This window comes from Xenopus laevis, chromosome 3S (genome assembly GCF_017654675.1).
Source record: "Xenopus laevis strain J_2021 chromosome 3S, Xenopus_laevis_v10.1, whole genome shotgun sequence".
Lineage (NCBI taxonomy): Eukaryota > Metazoa > Chordata > Amphibia > Anura > Pipidae > Xenopus > Xenopus laevis.
The window spans coordinates 130879007-130895109 of NC_054376.1; positions in this window are offsets into that span (position 1 = coordinate 130879007).

Below are 16103 nucleotides of genomic sequence, written 5' to 3' on the forward strand. Positions count from 1 at the left end.
GATTGGGGGGATTACAGATAATATAGTGGGACTGGAGGGATTACAGATAATATAGTGGGACTGGGGGGATTACAGATAATATAGTGGGACTGGGACAGATAATATAGTGGGACTGGAGGGATTACAGATAATATAGTGGGACTGGAGGGATTACAGATAATATAGTGGGACTGGGACAGATAATATAGTGGGACTGGGGGGATTACAGATAATATAGTGGGACTGGGACAGATAATATAGTGGGACTGGGGGGATTACAGATAATATAGTGGGACTGGAGGGATTACAGATAATATAGTGGGACTGGGACAGATAATATAGTGGGACTGGAGGGATTACAGATAATATAGTGGGACTGGAGGGATTACAGATAATATAGTGGGACTGGGACAGATAATATAGTGGGACTGGGGGGATTACAGATAATATAGTGGGACTGGGACAGATAATATAGTGGGACTGGGGGGATTACAGATAATATAGTGGGACTGGGACAGATAATATAGTGGGACTGGGGGGATTACAGATAATATAGTGGGACTGGGACAGATAATATAGTGGGACTGGAGGGATTACAGATAATATAGTGGGACTGGAGGGATTACAGATAATATAGTGAAAGCCTAAATAATAATCCACTGCCCTACTGGTGTTTTACACTGAGGTCATTTTGACAAGGGCTCTGACAATGCTGGAAGCTGCAGGCCTGAAGGGGTGGGGCTGGGAGAGGTCAGGAGGAAGTGGGAGTGTCTCATGGGGAGGAAGTGTGAGTGCATGCTGGGAAAGAGGAAACAGGAAAGAGTTGCTGCAGTGAGGGCTGGAGGCTGCACAACAGAGCGGGATAAGCTGTCCCCTCCCATTGGACTGTGATTGTCCAGAGCTGCAGCCCATGTTATGTTCCTGTTGAACTATAACTCTGTTATACAGATGTGCAGCAGGAATACTCACACGCTGGACTGTCTGGAAGCTGCAGGTGAATCTTATAAGAGACTCTATGTAGAGAGACAATAAAGTCACTACAGGGAAGTTCCCTCCATACACTGCTAGTGGCTTAAACAGGGGGCCCAGGTTTACTAAATAACTCGTATTTGTATGTGAGACTGAAGGGACTAGGCCACAAATATACTCTGACTTGTGCTCCTGTTCAGCAGTTCTTCCCTACCAGATACATAAAGGGATTGTTTGTTATGAAACTTTCCTTCTACTGTTACCTGCCTGTGTGCTTCATAATAATAATAATAACAGTAATAATAACTTATATCTGGGGTCTATGAATGTGGGTGACTATATATAAGTGTAATTGTCCATAGTCTGTAGTGTGTGAGAGTGCCGGGGTGTGTGTGTGTCTGTCTGTGCTTAAAGGATCATTTTCTCCAAACCCCTTAGGCTCACAGTGTGATCCAACCCCTACCTCATTCCTTGTACTCAGGGCCGGGCCAAGGTATTTTGGCACCCTAGGCAAGGGCTTCAATCAGTGCCCCCCTACTCGGTCCTGCATTACCATTTCCCACCTTACCATTCATATTGCCCCCTGTACCTATGCCAGCAGCCATCATGTTGCCCCATGTGCCTGTGCCCAGGCCCGGATTTGTGGGAAGGCCACCTAGGCCCGGGCCTAGGGCGGCAGGATTTTAGGGGGGCGACATGCTGCCCAACCACACCCACATTGGTTCAAAAACACTGGGGATGCAATCTCCATGAAAATTTGCATGAATAAAGGGGAGGGGACAGGGGCGACAAACGGCAGTGGGCCTAAGGGCGTCTGCTATGTAAATCCGGCCCTGCCTGTGCCAGCACCTATATTGCCCCCATTTGTACCTGTGCCAACTGCAGTCAATCCCTCAGATTGCACCCAAGCCCCAAATCTGTACCTGTGCCAGCATAAGCCAAAACATCCATCATATTGTTACCCCCAATCTGTACCTATGCAAGTGCCCCCTACTGTGATGCAGGGCGCGCATGCATGAAGATTCTTTTAGAATCTGAATATCGGGAGAGGGGGGTTTGGCCCAGCAGGGGCCCAAGAGGTCTGGTCCACTGGGTTTTTTACTGGTGTCCCGCTGGACCAGTCCAACCCTAGCTGGAGCCAACATTTCATCATATTGCCTCTAATTTGTACCTGTGCCAGCTGGAGCCAAAAATTGATCATATTACACCAAATTTGTACCTGTGCCAACTGAAGCCAAAGATCCAACATATTGCCCCAAATATTTGTCTACCCGTGCCCCATGTACCTGAGCCAGCAGCAACCAATCCTTCATATTGCCCCCAATCTGTACCTGTGCCAGCAGCAGCCAGAAAAATCCACAACATCGCCTGCACTTGTGCCAGCAGGAGCCAAATATCCATCATATTTCCCCCAAATATATACCTGTGCCAGCAGCAGCCAAGATGTAGGTAGGAGTGCTTATACCTGCAGTAGGAATCACGGGCAAGAGGGGGTTGGAAAAGGAGGTTTATAAAATTGAAAAACTATAAAAGGCCAAGCAACCCAAGGTTTAAAAAAATAAATTCTCCTTAAAATTACGCCCCCCCCCATGATTGCTCACTAGGCGGGCGCCTTCTCTGCCAACCCCTAGTTCCGGCCCTGCTTGTACTGTAAGTGATGGATTGTGGGACTGGGAGTCTGGGTTCATTTTAGAGAATGTGTGTGCACTATATAAAGCACACGGACCTCAAGTCTCAGAATCCATCGCTTGTAGTGGAACAAGGGAAGGGTTGGCTGGAGTTGTGTGTCTCCTCATTGCTCTGTGTAGTGTCTGTGTGTAGTGCGTGTGTGTGTGTAGTGCGTGTGTGTATAGTGTGTGTGTGTATAGTGTGTGTGTGTGTGACACATAAGTGCTGACATGATGGAATATTCAGTGTAAGACAAAGAACTGAAGTTACTTTTGCTGTTGGTGCCAGAAATCTGTATGTGTAAGTGTGACTCGGCAGTGAGAGCACATGTGTGTGTGGTGTGTAATTGTGACTCAGCACATGTGACCCTAATATTCATTATGTCTCACATTCTGCCCAAACTGCCCCCGGCCCTGTCTCTGTGTAATTGTCCCCTGTGTTTCATCCAACGCTGCTGCTGCTGCTTTCTGCCTTACATTCAACACAGTCTTATCTCTGCCACAAAATCATTCAACAATTTCACCAAATTACACTGATACCCACCAAAAACACCAGATTTATCCTGACATATTAGTATAAATATTGTTCCATGTCCCAGGCATCCCCTGTCCGTGGTACGAAGACACATAAACACATTTATTAGAAAAGGGACATAGGTTACCTATGTTAAAGGGGTCATTAACCTTAAAATTAACTATTAGTATGATTTAGAGAGTAATATTCTGAGACAATTTGCAATTCATTTAGCTTTTTATTCAGCAGCTCTCCAGTCAGTGGATTGGTTGCTGGGCTCTAAAATCGTTTAAAAAAAGTTATTTCCTTCTTCTCTGTAATAATAAAACAGTAACTTGTACAGGTATGGGACCTGTTATCCAGAATATCAGGGACCTGGGGTCTTCCGGATAACGCATCTTTCCATAATTTGCATCTCCATATCTTTAATATACTTAAAAAACATGTAAACATGAAATAAACCCAATCAGCTGGTTCTTCCTCCAATAAGGATTAATTATATCTTAGTTGGGATCAAGTACAAGCGACTGTTTTATTATTACACAGAAAAGGGAAATCATTTTTTAAAAATTTAAATTATTTGGTCAAAATGGAGTCTGTGGGAGACAGCCTTTCCATAATTCGGAGATTTCTGGATAACGGGTTTCCGGATAATGGATCCCATACCTGTACTTGATCTCGCTAAGATATAATTAATCCTTATTGGAAGCAAAACCAGCCTATTGGCTTTATTTCATGTTTACATGATTTTCTAGTAGATGTAAGATCCAAATTACAGAAAGATAATTTTTCCAGAAAAAAACAGGTCCCATGCCTGTATTTGCATTGTTTATATGTTATAGAGTATTTAAAGGGGAACTCCAGCTTCCAAACCAATATTTTATTACATAGAAAACCCTAATATACCCATCACAGTTCCCTGTTTCTTCATAAAGTCTGAATAAATGACATTTTCTCTGCTGAAATCCAGCTGTGTAACATTTCTTCTCTTTCTGCATCATTTGAAATCCTGGCAGGGAAGGAGGGACTAAACACTGATGTTACACATTGTACTTACAGACAGCATGCAGGAACTACATAACCCACAATGCATTGCACTGGCATGTTCCTTATTGAAATCACATGTGCAGGGAATTGTGGGGTTTGGAGACTGAGGACAGATGATACAAAGTAACAGTAGTCAGTCAGCTCAGCAAAGTAGTCAGACAGATCAGCAGGAGAGCAGGGGGCTGGGCTTAGGGAACTGTCAGAAACCATTAAAAATCATGAAAATTCTACATTTTTTTAAAATAATGTATATTGCAAAGTTGCTTAAAATTATGTTTACTTTTCAAAAAGCTCAAGTTATGTTTTTGTGGAGTTCTCCTTTAACGTGCACTTTATTATCTTGTAGACATCTATCAAGAGACCATGGGGTGTTTGACTAGTGGTCCCTGAATGTAAACACTTCTATTTTGGCTAAAGGGGCGTGTCTTGGTGGTGGGTGAGTCTATACATTGCTGTTGTGTGTACTATTGTTTCATCTTGATAAAGGGCCGGAACATGAAATAAATGGTGAGTATTGTTGTGCATCAGCATTTTGTACTCTTTTTTTTGTATTATGTTTTGTACATTATGTTTTGTTTTCAGTATTTCTGTTGAAAGGCCTACGTGTGATGGAGAAACGTCTTCCTTATTATTAAATGTGCCTCCGGGGCCCGGGCATTAATATCGCTGCTTGTGACCAGGGAAATGATTGAGCCAAGTACAATGTTACTGATTGTGCAAAGTGAGGGGCAAATAAAAGGCACAAGCTCACGGGTTCCCGTTGTGACTGAGGCAGACTTTGAACTCAATGTTTCTATAACTGGGGAAAGAGAATTAGTCACAGAGCCACTGGCCCCTTATTAACCCTCAGTGATATTAATATGCGTTTGCTTTGGGCTCACTCCCAGCCTTTCATGTAGGACATTGGGCAAGTGTCGGGCTCTTCCTTGCCAGAGTTTCAGGCCTTTACACGGCAGATAACATGAGCGATAGCGTGACCCATGAACCCTTGTGCAAACACGACTCCCAGTCTCCACACGTACGCTCACACTGTTGGGCCGCAGCACTGCCACTAAGTCCAGACACACAAAAAATAAAATAATATTGACACAACTGTTGCTTCGGCCAAAATGTGATATCCAAAATGGTGCTATGTGTAAATACACAGACTCTAATGCGGCATGTTTCATAGTGCAACCCCCAGCAGCCCTCTCCTTAATACTAAGGATTTACATCGGGCTTATGATATACAGGTATGGGACCTGTTATCCAGAATACTCAGGACCTGGGGTTTTCCAGATAACGAATCTGGATCTTTATACCTTACAGGCATGGCCACACAGGCAGATTTAGTTGCCTGTCGACTAATCACCTCTTCTTCAGGGCGACAATTTCCCCAAACTGTCTTCCGCCTGTTAAATTAAAAAATCGCCTGCGGAAATGCACTCGCAGCACTTCGATTTACAAAGTCGTCTCAAGTTTCCTCGTGAGGCAACTTTGGGCGACTTCAGAAATCGAAACGCTGCGAGTGCCATTACGCTGGCGTTTTCTCATTATAGCACGGGGAAGGCAGTTCGGGGAGATTGTTGCCCAGAAGAAGAAGCGATTAGTCGCCAGGCGACTAAATCTCCACAAATCTGCCCGTGTGTCCCTGCCCTAAGTCTACTAGAAAATCATATAAACATGAAATAAAGCCAATAGGCTGGTTTAGCTTCCAATAAGGATTAATTGTATCTTAGTTGGGATCAAGTACAAGCGACTGTTTTATTATTACACAGAAAAAGGAAATCCGTTTTAAAAATCTGGATTATTTGGATAAAATTGACACTTGAACTGTTGCTACAATTGAAGTATTTTTTTGCCTACATGGAATATTCTGATTTTCATCTGGACTTTTTTTGTTTTTTCTTGCACTATTCAATATGTTTTTTATACTGGCCTTTATTCCTTTTTTTATATTACTAATTCTTTCACTGTTCATGTCTATCAATTTTTGATCATGTGTTATCATGCCCATTAATTAAGTTTAATTGGTATACTTTTAAATTTAAGTGTGCAAATATCCGGTATGCTTGACAAAGGGGTTACCCCCGAAACGTTGCATCCGCAATAAACGAGCAAGGGTTCTCCCTGCTAGTATTACCCAAGTTGTGTCAGTGATTTCTGTTATCCAGAAACCTGTCATCCAAAAAGCTCCGAATTATGAAGCCTGTCTCCCATAAAATCCATTATAATCAAATAATTCTAATTTTTCAAAACGTTTTCTTTGTAATAATAAAACAGTCGCTTGTACTTGATCCCAACTAAGATATAATTAATCCTTATTGGAAGCAAAACCAGCCTATTGGCTTTATTTCATGTTTACATGATTTTCTAGTAGACTTAACGTATGAAGATCCAAATTATGGAAAGATCTATTATCCGAAAAACCCCAGGTCCTGAGCATTCTGGATAACAGATCCCATACCTGTACATTAAAGAAGGTGTTCACCTTTAAATTAACTGTTAGAATGATGTGGGACAGTGATATTTTGAGACAATTTGCAATTGGTTTTCATTTTTTATTCAGTTATTTAGCTTTTTATTCAGCAGCTCTCCAGTTTGTAATTTCAGCTGTCTGGTTACTAGGGTCTAATTTACCCTAGCAACCATGCATAGATTTGAATAAGAGGCTGGAATTTGAATAGGAGAGGCCATGAATAGAAAGATGAGTAATAGAAAATAGCAATAATGATAAATTTGTAGTTTTACAGAGCATTTGTTTTTTGGATGGGGTCAGTGACCATTTAAAAGATTGAAAGAAGGCAAATAATTCAAAAACTATAAAAAAAAGGCCAACTGAAAAGTTGCTTAGAATTAGCTATTGTATAACATACTAAAAGTTATTTTAAAGGTCAACCCTTTTTCCTTCTCCTTCCATTTCTTTTGTCTTTATTCAAATGTAATAGTATTTTCGTGATTATTTTTGCTTATGAACAGGAAAACCACTGTCCTTTATGTTCCTTAAATGATCATATTATGCACTGTTATTTTTTAAATCATATTCTGAATATTGTTATAAAAATAAAAATGGAATGTACTCGTTGGGAACGCAGTAAGAAATGCATCTCCTTCTGTCAATTAACTTGAGGCGCAGGCAATTGCTGAACCAATCAAAGTGCGAATCAAAGTCACATGGATGGATGAATTGCAGAGATGTAAGTAATGCAACAAAAGTGCCACAAATAGAAGTCTAGCATTCAATCTGTTATTTGCTCGATGGAGTCAGTGACCCGAACAAACAGATGACATTTTCAGAAAGAGGCAGAATTATTCGGTTTGTAAATCAATCGGCATAAAAAAAAACGAAGACCAACTGAAAGGTTGTTTAAAATAGGCCTACCCACAATATACTAAAAGTTACTTTTGAGTGCATTATCTGTGTGTCATTAGCATACCTCCCAACTGTTCTTTTTTCGGAGGGACAGTCCCTCTTTTGACAGCTCAACCCGCGGTCCCTCATTTGTACTGGAAAGTCCCTCTTTTCTCTGCACTGAACAGCCAGAAAAAGAAACAAAGTTTCTCAATTAATTGGCTTTTAGCAGAGAGTCCAGAACAGCTAACAGGTGCAAATAAGAGACTTTGTAACAATTTTGAGACACAAAAACACAGTTTAGATAAGGAGAAACATTTTCAAACTTTCATAATCTGCCAAATTTTGTAAAACAAACATGGTAATTAAGGGGTGTGGCCACAGAAAGGGGTGTGGTCAAAAAATTGCTGCGCTACGTCCGGAAAAACATTTTTTGTCCCTTTTTTTACTTGCAAAATGTTGGGAGGTATGTATTAGGAACACTATCAGTCTTCCCAAAAATCCACCACCGGATACAGAAATAAAATGTACTGTTGTGAAACACACCGCGTCACACCGTTGATCTTTCTGAGAAAACAGGGACTATTTACTGTATACATCGGTGTTTGGGAAAGAGCACCATTCTTTACATTACTCAGCACTACACTGCACGTGTAACATTGCTTAGAAATCTCACTGAGACGTAAAGGGGTTGTACACCTTTAAATTAACTGTTAGTAAGATGTAGAGACTGATATCCTGAGACTATTTGTAATTGGTTTTCATTTTTTAATATTTGTGGTTTTTGACTTATCTATTTATTCAGCAGCTCTCCATTTTGTAGTTTTGGCAATCTGGTTGCTAGGGTCCAAATTCTCCTAACAACCCTGCACTGATTTAAATAAGAGCCTGGGATATGAATAGGAGAGGCCTGAATAGAAAGAGGAGGAATAAAAAGTAGCAGTAACAATACATCTGTAGCCTTACAGAGCATTTGTTGTTTTCGATGGGGTCAGCGACCCCCATTTGAAATCTGGAAAGAGTCAGAAGAAAAATGCAAATAATTCAACAGTAAATAATGAAGAGCAATTAAAAAGTTGCTTAGAATTGACCATTCTATAAAATAATCTTAAAGGAGACACTAAGCTCGAGTGAAGGAATAGAGGAAAATAGAGGAAAAATAGTTTGAATTTCGAATGTTTTTTTTTGGCTACTTCGACCATCGAATTGGCTACTTCGACCTTCGACTACGACCTTCGACTTTGAATCGAACGTTTCGAACTAAAAATTGTTCGAATCTTCGACCATTCGATAATTGAACTTCGACCCCCTAGTTCGCCACCTAAAACCTACCGAGGCCAATGTTAGCCCCCCATAGGCTTTCAAAGGTTTTTCTGATCAAAGGATAATCGTTCGATCGATGGATTAAAATTATTCGAATCGTTCGAACGAATTGTGCTAAATCCTTCGACTTCGATATTCGAAGTCGAAGGATTTCAATTCGGCAGTCGAATATCGAGTGTTAATTAACCCTCGATATTCGACCCTAGGTAAATGTGCCCCTTAGTGTAAAAAATGAGAATGTACCAGTGCATTATACGAAGTGTGCTTAAAAAAAGTAGTGTTTCTGCAGAACCCCTAATAATCCCTCCCTTCCACTTGCTGCTCCCTGAATTCCCAGGCTGTGCTCTCAGCTCACTGCACTGTAGGACAGGAACCAATCAGCAGCTAGCAGGACCTGATAGGGAACTGACGCCTGTCTGTGCTTGTGTGACTGCAGGGCTGTGATTGGCTGTCCCCTCCTACTGTACTTCTGCCAGGGACACGCCCAGCCCTCATTTGAAACCAGAGAAGATCTATAGGGAGCTCTAATTAAGGGGCTATTGTTAAAGATCATATTCATTATTAGCCCCATGTAAAAGTAACACCAAATATTACTTATAATTGCCTACACAATTAGTGTTTTGTTCATTTATCCTATATTTCTCCTTTAAAGGTGAACCACCCCTGTAATATAGTGACGAATATTTGCACCAAGTACAGATGAGCTGAGAGCTTTAGATCCAGTTGGACAGATCCTTTCCCAAAGTTACAATGGCTGCTATTGAACTGCAACAGGAATTGTATCACCATCCTGTTCCCCATGTGTTTTGTCTTTGTCACCATTCAGTGCGTCACAACCATCTCACGTATTGTCGTCAAAGCTACAGGCCTAATTGCACTTCCTTCTCTTCCCTACAAACTACACAACTATTTAGTCTCTTCCAGGATTCAGTCCAGATTCTCACGCTACTTTTTGTTGTCTCCAAGCACTAAGGGATTGAAGAGAATTTTCTCTATTAATCACAGTCAGGCAGCAGCCTTAAAGGAGAACTAAAGCCTAACTAAAGAAGTAGGTAGAAATGTTGTACATGATGTTTTGTGCTTCTGTACCAGCCCAAGGCAACCACAGCCCTTTAGCAGTAAAGATCTGTGTCTCCAAAGATGCCCCAGTAGCTCCCCATCTTCTTTTCTGCTGATTCACTGATTCACATGCTCTGTGCTGCTGTCACTTACTGAGCTTAGGGAGCCACTCACAATATACAGTACACATAGAATAGAAATGTCACAATATAAGGCTGATTAGTAATTAATACACCTAATTACTACATGGCAGCACAGAAACCAGTGCAATTAGCATCAGAATTGAATAATCAGCAAACCTGTACATCCTACAATTACTTTATAAAGGGCCTGCGTGCCCGAAACTTGTCGTTGGAATAAACACTTTTGCAGCAAGTACTGCTTACTGGCTCATTAACAGTTCATGTTTTCCTAAATGCATAATGCTGGAGTTGTTACTGCTGGAGTTGTTACTGCTGGAGTTGTTAGTGTTGGAGTAGTTAGTGCTGGAGTAGTTAGTGTTGGCGTAGTTAGTGTTGGAGTAGTGAGTGTTGGAGTAGTGAGTGCTGGAGTAGTTAGTGCTGGAGTAGTGAGTGCTGGAGTAGTGAGTGCTGGAGTAGTGAGTGCTGGCGTAGTTAGTGCTGGAGTAGTGAGTGCTGGCGTAGTGAGTGTTGGAGTAGTGAGTGTTGGAGTAGTGAGTGTTGGAGTAGTGAGTGTTGGAGTAGTTATTGTTGGAGTAGTGAGTGCTGGAGTAGTGAGTGTTGGAGTAGTGAGTGCTGGCGTAGTGAGTGCTGGCGTAGTGAGTGCTGGCGTAGTGAGTGTTGGAGTAGTGAGTGTTGGAGTAGTGAGTGTTGGAGTAGTGAGTGTTGGAGTAGTGAGTGTTGGAGTAGTGAGTGTTGGAGTAGTGAGTGTTGGAGTAGTGAGTGTTGGAGTAGTTATTGTTGGAGTAGTTAGTGTAGATGTGGTGCAGGCCTATAGGGAATGATTGGTAAGCACAGATCAAGCAGTAAATACTAGGAGCAGTAGCTGGTTAGAAATATATATATATATATATATATATATATAAACAAATGCTTCACCGGCACTCACCCTCAATCAATCAATTCCCGGGTGCTCCTCATAGAAGAATTAAATAGATGCAGATAGGAGCACTCACGGTTCTGATGAAAAATGAATGTCTTTTATTGGAGTGTTACAAACTGCCCCACATCAACGCGTTTCGGTTCTCTCTGAACCGTCGTCAGGATACACCCAGTGGTCATCACATGATGTATAAATACAAAATTCCACCAATCAGTATAAAGTGTCAATAAAATATTCATATCAGTGAACAAACTTATCATTTTAGTATTAGCAGCAATTACAATACAATATTCAATGGTAACATATAGATATGTGATAAATCGCGTGTAACAAAGTGTAAAAAAGGGTAAAAAAGGGTTAACCACATTTTTAAAAGATATAAGGTACAATACTGGACTATACAGGCATTATCCGCATACAAGTGTTTATACAGGAGACTCTTAGCATAAAAAAGAAGTTTTTAATAAACTGAATTGTCATGGATGCCTTTAAGGTATAGCCCCAAACTGGAATAAAGATTTATCCAGAGCGTTAGAACTTAGAGAGACCCAAATACCAATGAGGTTTCTATTGCAACCAGTACTGTATATAAAACCACTGCCAGATTGTTAGTGTCAATTTACCTGTTTAAAGATATGGTTCTATCACCATGCACATGGGTGCTAGGCTATAATTGCACTATGCCAAGTATCAGAAATCTGGGATAGTCACATCTCTCGATAGTGTCCAATTGTCACAGGATCACAGTCAAAATATTTCAAATACCTGTCAATATTACCTACAGAATGCCGGGGATCAATGTTCAAAGGGGACCATATCAGTCCATGTTTAAGATCGTTATTCATGATGTTAACTCATTGGCTTGAATAGGGCAATTCCCAAGGTCATCCAGTTTGTAGTGAAACATTTCAGATGTGGTCAACATATGTATTAAAACAATTCCCAAATATTGTGACGATGTGTCACCATTACCATTACACCCGAATCTTGTAAAGTCATCTACTATCCCTGATCCCCACAGGGTCAGAGTCGAGAATAGAAAAAGAAAAAAGAACAAAATAAAACGTTAGAAAAAATGGAAAAAAGGAAAAAAGGTTGTGCTGACCATCCTCCAAAGGATGTACAGCATTGGTAGGATCTGTATAAAAGGATGGACAAACATATCATCTAGATAAAGCAAGCCAAGGAATACATCTCATTTAGGCCCCTAGGGGCTACTGTGTCTAGAGTCCGGATCCACTTAGCCTCTTTTTGCAGTAGTACTCTCCCCCTGTCACCCCCACATTTAAGTGGAGGGACATGGTCTATTAGTACACATTTAATGGAGGGCAGTGAGTGTCCAAAACTCAAACAATGTCTGGCGAGTGGAGTGTCAGCTCTCCCAGAGGTCAGAGCAGTACGTATAGTGGATCTGTGATTGTTCATACGGATCCGAAATGCTGTGGTGCATTTCCCAATGTAATGTAAGCCACACGGGCAAATAATGCAATAAACTACATATTCTGACAAACAGTTTAACCTGTGCCTGATTTCATATCTCCTGCCACTGTGTGGATGGGAAAAATGAGAACCCGTTAACAAGAACCCGCATGTGATACATCCACTACACCTGAAACAGCCCAACTTATTGAATTTCAGCCAAGATTGTGATAGACTAGTATTTCGATCACTCTGTAGGTCTGTGACCATCAATATGTCCCGCAGGGCCCGACCTTTGCGGTAAGCGCACCGCGGTGGTTTCACCTTAGTGAATGGTAAACTGTTATCCATTTGTAATATGGGCCAATTCTTTCTAATGACGGTACCTACATCTTTACTCATAGGCGAGAAATTGGACACAAAGGTTAAGATCTCATCTTTATCTACCACTTCAGAGGTCTGTTTCAATGTGCCTCTGTTGTCAGTTACGAATGCCCTCTTCAATTCCTTGTCTAGAAATTCACTTTGATAGCCGCGCTGCAAAAACCTGTATAAACACTTGTATGCGGATAATGCCTGTATAGTCCAGTATTGTACCTTATATCCTTTAAAAATGTGGTTAACCCTTTTTTACCCTTTTTTACACTTTGTTACACGCGATTTTATCACATATCTATATGTTACCATTGAATATTGTATTGTAATTGCTGCTAATACTAAAATGATAAGTTTGTTCACTGATATGAATATTTTATTGACACTTTATACTGATTGGTGGAATTTTGTATTTATACATCATGTGATGACCACTGGGTGTATCCTGACGACGGTTCAGAGAGAACCGAAACGCGTTGATGTGGGGCAGTTTGTAACACTCCAATAAAAGACATTCATTTTTCATCAGAACCGTGAGTGCTCCTATCTGCATCTATATATATATATATATATATATGTGTAATCTAAAGGTGCACACCGTTTACAAATGAGAATACCTGGGTGCCTGCCAGTTTGGAGTAAATGCAAAAGTAGGAAATAGCGACACTCACAGGTTTTTTAAAGTTGCAAAAAACAAAAAAGATGTTTATTGTGGCTCAACGTTTCGATCCCCCACAGGGATCTTCGTCAGGAGTGTACAAACAAACATGTTTGTTTGTACACTCCTGACGAAGATCCCTGTGGGGGATCGAAACGTTGAGCCACAATAAACATCTTTTTTGTTTTTTGCAACTTTAAAAAACCTGTGAGTGTCGCTATTTCCTACTTTTGTATATATATATATTACACCAGTATTATTATACGATGTGCACCTACTGTATGTATGAAATATATAGCCCTGCAGTGTAGGCTTCATTACACCAATATTGACCCTTTTCTCTCTCCCTTTTCTGCTGCCCGTTTCCCCTTTAACATGACAGCTGTTTGTTTATACTTTGCCCTGTTGAGGCTGAGCCCGCAGCCTGTTGCTCTATGGGGGGATTATTTCCCCTGGTATAAGGCTGGCGAAGCATTGCTATTATTAGCAGCTTGTTATAGAGCAACAAGCTATTTTGGTTCTCTGAATGTCAAGAGAAAAGTTAATTTTTACAGAATGATTTCAGCACATGGTGCATGTCCCTTACTGTTATGTTGTAGGGCAGATCAGCACTTTCACTCTGTGAGTATAGATACTCGCTACTGATATACTGGGCCACGCAGACAATCTTTATGTTAACGTGTTAATTATCAGCCTGATATGTTAGTCAAGGCAGAACGGCATTGGGGCTATATAAGAAAACCTGCCGTTTCTGCATTACAGGAATAAGCCCAGTTGTCTATTGCTGAGAATGAAGTGCAACTGTCACTCTCTTCACTGCCTTGTAATGATATACTGTGTATCTGTGTTGGACTTTGGATACTACTTGTAGCAGTAAGCAACCCAACCAACAGTCATAGCGTCTACAAAAACTAAATAATGACAGTCTTGCTTCCTCCTCTTATTTACAGCGTTATCCGTCAACCAGATTTAGTAAAAAATATTTGCTCATGCATTGTTTCTTCATTTGCCATCTGGTAGTAACTGCTACACATTGTAAACGTGTCTTCCCTCCAGCAATTAGAGTTCTTAACGGGGACCTGTCACCTTAAAGGGATACTGTCATGGGAAAAAAATTTTCTTTCAAAACGAATCAGTTAATAGCGCTGCTCCAGCAGAATTCTGCACTGAAATCCATTTCTCAAAAGAGCAAACAGATTTTTTTATATTCAATTTTGAAATCTGACATGGGGCTAGACATATTGTCAATTTCCCAGCTGCCCCTGGTCGTGTGACTTGTGCCTGCACTTTAGGAGAGAAATGCTTTCTGACAGGCTGCTGTTTTTCCTTCTCAATGTAACTGAATGTGTCTCAGTGGGACCTGGATTTTACTATTGAGTGTTGTTCTTAGATCTACCAGGCAGATGTTATCTTGTGTTAGGGAAGTGCTATCTGGTTACCTTCCCATTGTTCTGTTGTTAGGCTGCTGGGGGGAAAAGGGAGGGGGTGATATCAGTCCAACTTGCAGTACAGCAGTAAAGAGTGACTGAAGTTTATCAGAGCACAAGTCACATGACTGGGGGCAGCTGGGAAATTGACAATATGTCTAGCCCCATGTCAGATTTCAAAATTGAATATAAAAAAACCTGTTTGCTCTTTTGAGAAATGGATTTCAGTGCAGAATTCTGCTGGAGCAGCACTATTAACTGATTCATTTTGGAAAAAAAAATGTTTTTCCATGACAGTGTCCCTTTAAAGGTGTTGTTCACCTTCGTGTTACCTTTTAGTATGATCTGGAGAATGTTATTGTGAAGACCAACTGAAAAGTTGCTTAGAATAGGCCATAGTATAACTTACTAAAAGTTAACTTAAAGGTGAACCACCCCATTAAGAAATAATTCCAAATCTCATTTGATGATGTTAGTCAAGCAATATAAATGTCTGTTACACTGTATAAATGATCTCAATCTCTTTGCTTTTACTCTTAGAATTCACAATCACATCTAACAGGCAGGAGCCATTTTGTGGACACTGTTATTAAGGTGAGTTTTGCATCATTCCAAATATCTTGTTTATGCCCCAAAATGGGGCACCTCATACCCCTGCCCGTGTGCTGGCTACATAATTAGATGGTGAGGATGGAGTGGGAGTGAGAGGAGGGCAGCAATATCCAACAAGTGACGAATGGAAAGTGAACGGCATTAGTTGCTCCGCCTCTAGAGGAGGGGCAGGCAATGTATGATTGACAGCTGAGACTTTTAAACGTGTTTATAACAGGTATGGATGCTTTAGTCAAAAAAAAGAATTGGGGTTTCAGGTGTAATTTGAAAATGACCTTTATTGTACAGCTTTTTAATGTGTGGGTGACAGGTCCCCTTTAACTCTTCATTGATAGAAAGGAAAATGTTAAATATTTAAACTTATTGAAATCTGGAAATAGAGATTTTTTTATCCATCTTTCCTGTTTTTTTTTTTGTTTTTTTTAAGTATATTTAAACTTTTGTATATTTGTAATTGTTTATTTTGCACCAATTGTACGTTGTCACGTTTGTATGACGGCTAGACATTTTATTTGTATTATTTATTTTATTTATTTGGAATGTGTGTATTTGCCCCAGTAAAAGGACAATTTAGTCCCATTGGCACTTTAGTATTATGGGGCATAGATTTTAATATTAAGTAAATGTGTATTTTCCCCTAATATGAGTACAGGTATGGGAC